At 36.4% G+C, this 6,805-nt stretch overlaps 1 non-coding gene across 1 annotated transcript; it reads left to right on the plus strand.

The window, feature by feature from the left end:
- Positions 1-2,610: 2,610 nt before the first annotated feature.
- LOC142443924 (U1 spliceosomal RNA) lies at positions 2,611-2,774 on the plus strand. Its single transcript, XR_012783642.1, has one exon. It is a non-coding gene; the product is annotated as a U1 spliceosomal RNA (small nuclear RNA).
- Positions 2,775-6,805: the final 4,031 nt, after the last annotated feature.

Consider the following 6,805-nt stretch of genomic DNA (forward strand, 5'->3'; position numbering starts at 1 on the left):
ATAAATGCACACATGAAAAAAGAGAGACTCGTGGTCAGCACATTAACACAGCACCTCCAACAGTTATAACAAAGCCAGCAACATGATCCTTCAACAGCAAAAGAAAAGAAATCATAAAAATTAGAGCAGGAAAAAATGAACTGGAAAACAGTAAAACAATTGAAAAATTAAGAAAACAAAAAGTTGGTTCTTTGAAAGATTAACAAAATCGACAAACCGCTGGAAAACATAACAAAGGAAAAGAAGGGGCAGATGTTAATATCAAGAATTAGAGATGAAATAGAAAGTCGCAACAGGCCCTAATGAAATAAAATGATTAACAAGGCAGTACTATGAAAGACTGTGTGCTAACAAATTCCACAATTTGGGGCCATGGACAAATGCCTAGGAAAGCACTCTTTCCCTAAATTAACATACATGGACATTACGAACTTGAACAGACCCACAGCAAAAGAGACAAATAAGGTCATCAAGAAACTCCCTACTCAGAAGATCCCCAGCCCAGATGTCTCTACAGGAGAATTCTACCAAGTATTCAGAGAAGGTCCTATGCCAGTCCTATGCAAACTCTTCCAGAATATAGGAATGTCGGAAAATTCCAAACGAATTCTCTGAGTTCAGCATAACCCTGATACCCAAACCTGGCAGATACCCCACCGTGGGAAACACAATCAGGAAGAGAGTGTATAAGGTCGAACTCCCAACATTCATACATGAAATGACATGACATTTGTGTTTGCCCTACGTAAAAATAAACTTAACGAAAGGAAAAACAAAAATGGTTCAGGAATGGGCATTGGGACTAAATTAAATCCTAGCTCCAATTTAAGAACAATTAGTTCTTACATCATGGCCCTGCTTAATAATCGCCCTCAGGAAGGGAACACAGGAGATGATTTCTAAAGCAAAATGTGGCGAAGAGATTAGATGGTGTCCAGTTATAAGACAGTGTCCAGGTTGTTAAAGGCTTGTCTCCAAACAAACAGCCATCGAAGTGAGATGTCAAGTAAGTCCACATGGAAGAAGCACACCATCATCATCACCAAAGGAAGCATATAATCCGGTCAAAGGAGGGATCAGTATCAGAGTGTAAAGTGTGAGAATCTGGCTTGCAGAAGACTGTGGAGAACAGTGGGAGGCCAAGAGCCATTTGTGACACTACAGAGGAAATAAGCTTCAGGTGAACTCCCTCTATTCCTAATTGAGGGACAGGAGGGAAGTGGTTACCACATTAGAGAGCTGAGTAGAGAAAATTAAAGCCATACATTTGACTTGACAAATTTGATTTAGACAGTTCAGCCTTTGTCAGCAGTTACCCCCTATGGTGCATGCTGGACTATATCCGGTTTCCAAATTTTCTGTTTTTTGGGGATTTCACTGTTTTGTTTGTATATAGTATGGTATATCTCATAGGTGTAGGTCATTGGGGGACACACTCCTGAAGTTCTGTTATATATTTTTTTTCATTTTTCAGTATATGAATTGATTGATGAACCTATAGAAATATCAAGTAGAATAAGGATTTCAGGGGCAGTGACATACAGTGGTGATGGCAGGGGAAAGGGTGATGATGTCAAGGAGTCCATGTAGAAGAGGAATATTTGGAAACTGATTGTAGTAGAAAATGTACAGTTCAGCTGGATGTGATTGAACTATGGACTTATATGATATATGTATTAATTCCCCATCAGTAATAAATTATAATAAAAATAATAATAAAATAATAACAAAAAGGATTATTCCATCCTCATAGTTCCATTAAATAATCAGTTTTCAAACTTGGCTGATCATTGTGATCATTGGATTAATCTAGGGATCTGGAGAAACTACCTGGGCTCTACTTGCAATCTGATGAAACAGAATCTCTAGTTGGAGGGCCCATAGCATCTCTAGTTGCAGATCCCCAGGCGATTCCAATGATCAGTCACATTTGAGAACTTAGGCATTAAACCATTTGTTTTTAGAAGTGGAAAATGAGTAATCCTTCTTAGCATCTTCTCTGTATATATACCTAAAGAATATTTTCCCTTCTCTGAATAATACTATCCTTCTATACACATAAACCCATAATTAAATTGAAGTGTATTTAAAAGTTTAGAAACAGAGTGAAGTGTCTCATCCTATGGGCATACAAAGATTTGAGTAGTAGATTCTCTAAGGAAAAAAATACCAAGAATTGGACTTGAGGAAACCTCAGTAAATAACCTAAGCAAAGTTTTTTTCTAACCTATTCAAATAAAAAATAAAATAATATTCTAACAACAACTCTGTCTAATATAACTTCTTCCAAGTACTTCACAAGTGTTAATGTTTAGGGGCTTCACCTAAAAAGAAAATAAACGTCTTAACCATTCCTTTTCTCACATAGTGAAGAAATATAACTTTCAAAGGTCACTGCATAGTCTCTTAAGGAATTATGCAGAAGTTGAGAATGAAAACATTGTTTTGACACTTGAAAGATTCATATTTCAATAAATATTTGAAAACTTTATTCACCAGACATGCCAAGTTCTATTTAATCATGATGCTAAATACATAAGATAAAATAAAATCAGCTATTTCTAGTTTATAATACATTTCTGTAAATATAGTTTAAAAGAAATTGACAATATACTTACCTGGCAGGGGAGATACCATGATCACAAAGGTGGTTTTCCCAGGGCGAGGCTTATCCATTGCACTCCGGATGTGCTGACCCCTGCAATTTCCCCAAATGTGGGAAACTTGACTGCATAATTTGTGGTAGTGGGGGACTGCGTTTGCGCTCTCCCCTGACAAAAAAAAAAAAAAGAAATTGACAATACTTAATGGATGGCATATAATTTGGCAAACTCTTTTCTAGGTAATTTACAAAATCAGAAACTATTTAGAAAGCACTAATATATGTCTACTATTTATATTGATATATGTATGAAAGTACATGTATAACTTATATAAAGAGCCTATTTGAGTCCAGACTCTGGTACTAATTTTCATTACATCATCACTCACTGATATCTAATCAATTCTAACCCACAGCAACTCAACAAAGCAAGTTAGAACTGCTCCTTGTGGTTTCTCAGGCTGGGAATGTTACATAGCAGAAAGTCTCATCTTTATCTATCACATTAGTTGGCAAGCACAAACCTCTGACCTTGCAGTTAGTAACTCAACTTGTAACTCATTAGTCTAATGATAAGCATGACAAATGTATTATATGTACATTTTCACATTATATCATTGTTGCTGTAATTCTTTCATATGTACAATAGGGGTGATAAGTTCTGATATTGTGTAAAAAATAACTAACTGAATATAGATAAAGCACCTAGAATAGTGTTTGGCACATAGTAAATGTTCAGTAAATGTTACATAATATCATTATTAAAGAAAGAGAACATCAACTATGCATGGAAGATTGGGTTATCTTTCAAAAATTTGCTCTTTCTCCTCACAGGCCCCATCTTATGGTTCATTTCTCATGCTTCAATGTCATCAGGTTTCAGCATATGACTTGCTATGATCCAATGAATGTGAATGGAAGCAAGGCAGGCTTTTTCCAAACAAAACCTGTAGAGCTGGTATATGCTGAGCTCCAAGGTTGGCCAAATAAATCGAGTTAGTTGTTTGCTGATAGCTCCTGGAATCACAGCAGATGGAAGAGCAATACACAAGATCCAGCTCTGGCAGAAGGTAAAGGGTTATAGAGGATTCAGCTCTGTTCAGTCTTTCTTATACAAAATGGTTTATGACCCCAAGGACAGTTAGGTTTATTATGCCAACCTGACCCAATAGGAACATGTGGGATTAATAAGGTCACAATTTGATTGGAAGGCAAATAAATAAATGGCTCTGCAAGGTTGCTTCCCCACCCCCTTGCTCACTGATGATTGGATCAGTGTGCTGCTGTTTAGCTACTTCTCTGCCTCAACCTGTCAACTGTAGTACCTACGGGCCAAGCCAACCAGTGGATCATGTTGCTAGAGCTTGAGGCTCCTTGGAGACCTGCTTCACTACACTGTTGGGCTGGTAAATGCATCATGAGCTTGAGGCTGGTGGATCCAGTTGCTTTGCATTGCATTAAGTTCGCAATCCCATCTGCACCTGCTTTGCTAAGTTTCCAAGCTACTGATCATTGTTGACCCTGCTGTTTTTTGCCTGTGGGCAGACTCTGCCTGCCTTGCCAAGACTCCACTGTCTGTATGTTAGACAGGGTTCTCTAGAGAAATAAAACCAGATTGCTGATAATTTTATATATATAGATATAGATTATATAGATAGAGATAGATATCACATGAAATGAACTGTTAAATTATAAACAGATATATAACACAAGAAATGAATTGTTAAATTATAAACAGATAGATAAATAATGCAAGAAATGAACAGTTAAATTATAAAGCAGTACAAATGGCTCAGTGCAACTCACTCCTGTGAGAGAGTTGTGAGACACTGGCAGTCCTTCAAGTCTTGAGGGCTGCCAGGTAGTCCTTTGTAGAGAGAGCTAGGCTATCCCAGCACAGGCAGCAAAACACCAAGGCAGGTCACCAATTGTCAGTCCCCAGCTCAAGAGATGTCAATCCTGTCATCTTAAAGGGACCTCAACTTACAGCGACACAGTCCACAGGCTAGGCATCCCACAGGTAGTGCAGCCTCTAAATTGAGGCACAGAACAAGCAAGGCAGCCGCACACTGGGCTGATGATCAAGGAGCCAGAGACAAGAAAGGTGAGGTTCACAGAGCCATTTATCTCTCCGCCCTTCAATTAATCCCACTTGTGTTTATCGGCCTGGATAGCACAATAAACTAACTATCTCAATCTGCTTCCTTGACCTTGGTCCTGGCAACCCATTTGAGTTGAAGGACTTAAAATATATTAACTGTTCCATGGAAGTAAGTCAAACTCAGCCGTCTGTACTGGTTTGAGGACTAATTCTCCAGAGAACGCTGCCTAACATAAGGAGGAATCATCAGGCTGAAACAATTGATAGTATGGAGTGTTAGGTTGACATAAAACATAACTATCACAGTAAGCCACCAAAAATCTTGGTTCATTTGTTATCAGAATATAACTTAACATGCATGATGCATACAGAAATTGTTGCTAGAATTGGAGTTCTAATATAATAATTTTTGTTATATAATTAAATTTGATGGTGGTAAATGAAAAGAGAGACAAAGGAAATTACATTTACAGCTTGGAAAGGAAGCAATTCTCTTCTGTGAGAAAACAGTAGGTAACGATGGCATCTGAGACAACTTAGAAGACAAGTCAGCATCAGTTAATTTGGTTTGTGATTTCAGGCGAATGAGAAAGCAAGGCCATTACTGATTGCACCCCAACACAAGATACAAGAGATGAACATAGAAGTGAATTGGGAAATTTGTAAAAGAAGAAAATCATGTATTCTAAATATCCCAGTATTTTTCAGAGATAAAAGATGCAAATACTTCTCACCCTTGGCAAGTGAAATGCCATAAAAACAAAGGCTGATTAGAGCTCAGACTGCTGCAAGGACCACATCCAGGTTAGACCGTTCAAATGCTTTATTACAAAGGTTATATGAAGAAAGGGGATTAAATCCATTCAGTTGGATAAAATAACTCAAGAAACTCAATAAGAAAATAAATGCATAAATGTCCCAAGGAAGTCTGATACCTTTGAGTGGCTGATTATTAAATAAAAAAGAGAAGGCCATCTCTCAAGGATAAAAAGTGTATGTCTTGCTATTGGACACCGAAGTAAAATAAATATAAATGTCACTGAGGTTACAAGTGATTTCAATGCTATACAACAGGTGTCATTCTGTAAATCCAGTATAGCCACAAATTTACTTTATTACTTGTAGCTGTTACCTCAGATATAAATATCAAATATTAATATTTTATGTATTACTATATATATGAAATCAAACATTGATTTTTTTCACTCTTAAATTCATTACTTAAAAAATTTCTTTGTACATGTTATTATATTTTTCAGAAAAAATGTGTGTTATATAACAGATTATTTTTTTACTACTTGTTATTATTTTTAGATATTATTATCCATATAATATAACAATTAAATGTTAACAGAGTATACAAGTAGTTCAGACATGTCCATCTATCTCCAAATATTCTATATTGTGATGAAATATGTGAGGAAATAAGGGCAAGATATATACCGAATGTCTACAGATTTTTATAGAAACATGGATTTTGCAAAATAGAAAGAATACAATGCAATAATGATAAATACAATTTTATTTAATTTCACTAGTATTAAAATGTTTATGGAACACATCTTGAAGAGGTCTTTTTTTCTAATTGTTGAGAAATTAGCAAAGTAAACATGATTTATTAAATTGTAACCCCTGAAGAGATAGGTTGAGTGATTTTATGGGGGATTTTGACATTTAAGTAGTATCAGCTAACCTGGGTCACAGTAGGTCCTACTCCTACATGACTGGTAAAAGAGAAGGTATACAGAGACAGAGAGGCAGGGTAGGACATCATATGACACTGCAATGGCAAGCCCAGGGACGTCTGCAGGTAGACAAGAAGTATGCAGCACTCTCTCTTGCTGTGTACTCAAAAGGAATAACCAGGGCTGATTTGGATTTCTAATCTCCAAAACTGTGTGATAATCAATTCCTATTCTAACATGCCACCAATTCTTTATTAATCTATCACAAAGCTCTACAGACCTAAAATATACTCATAAAAGAAAGAAATACAAATTTTGTGCAAAAGTACCTCATGTAGCCAGAGAGAGATTTTCTGCTTTATAAATACTCTTTAATCTCTTTAACATAGGCATTCAGGAAATGGGAATTCTACAAAC

Source organism: Tenrec ecaudatus, chromosome 3 (assembly GCF_050624435.1).
Source record: "Tenrec ecaudatus isolate mTenEca1 chromosome 3, mTenEca1.hap1, whole genome shotgun sequence".
NCBI lineage: Eukaryota > Metazoa > Chordata > Mammalia > Afrosoricida > Tenrecidae > Tenrec > Tenrec ecaudatus.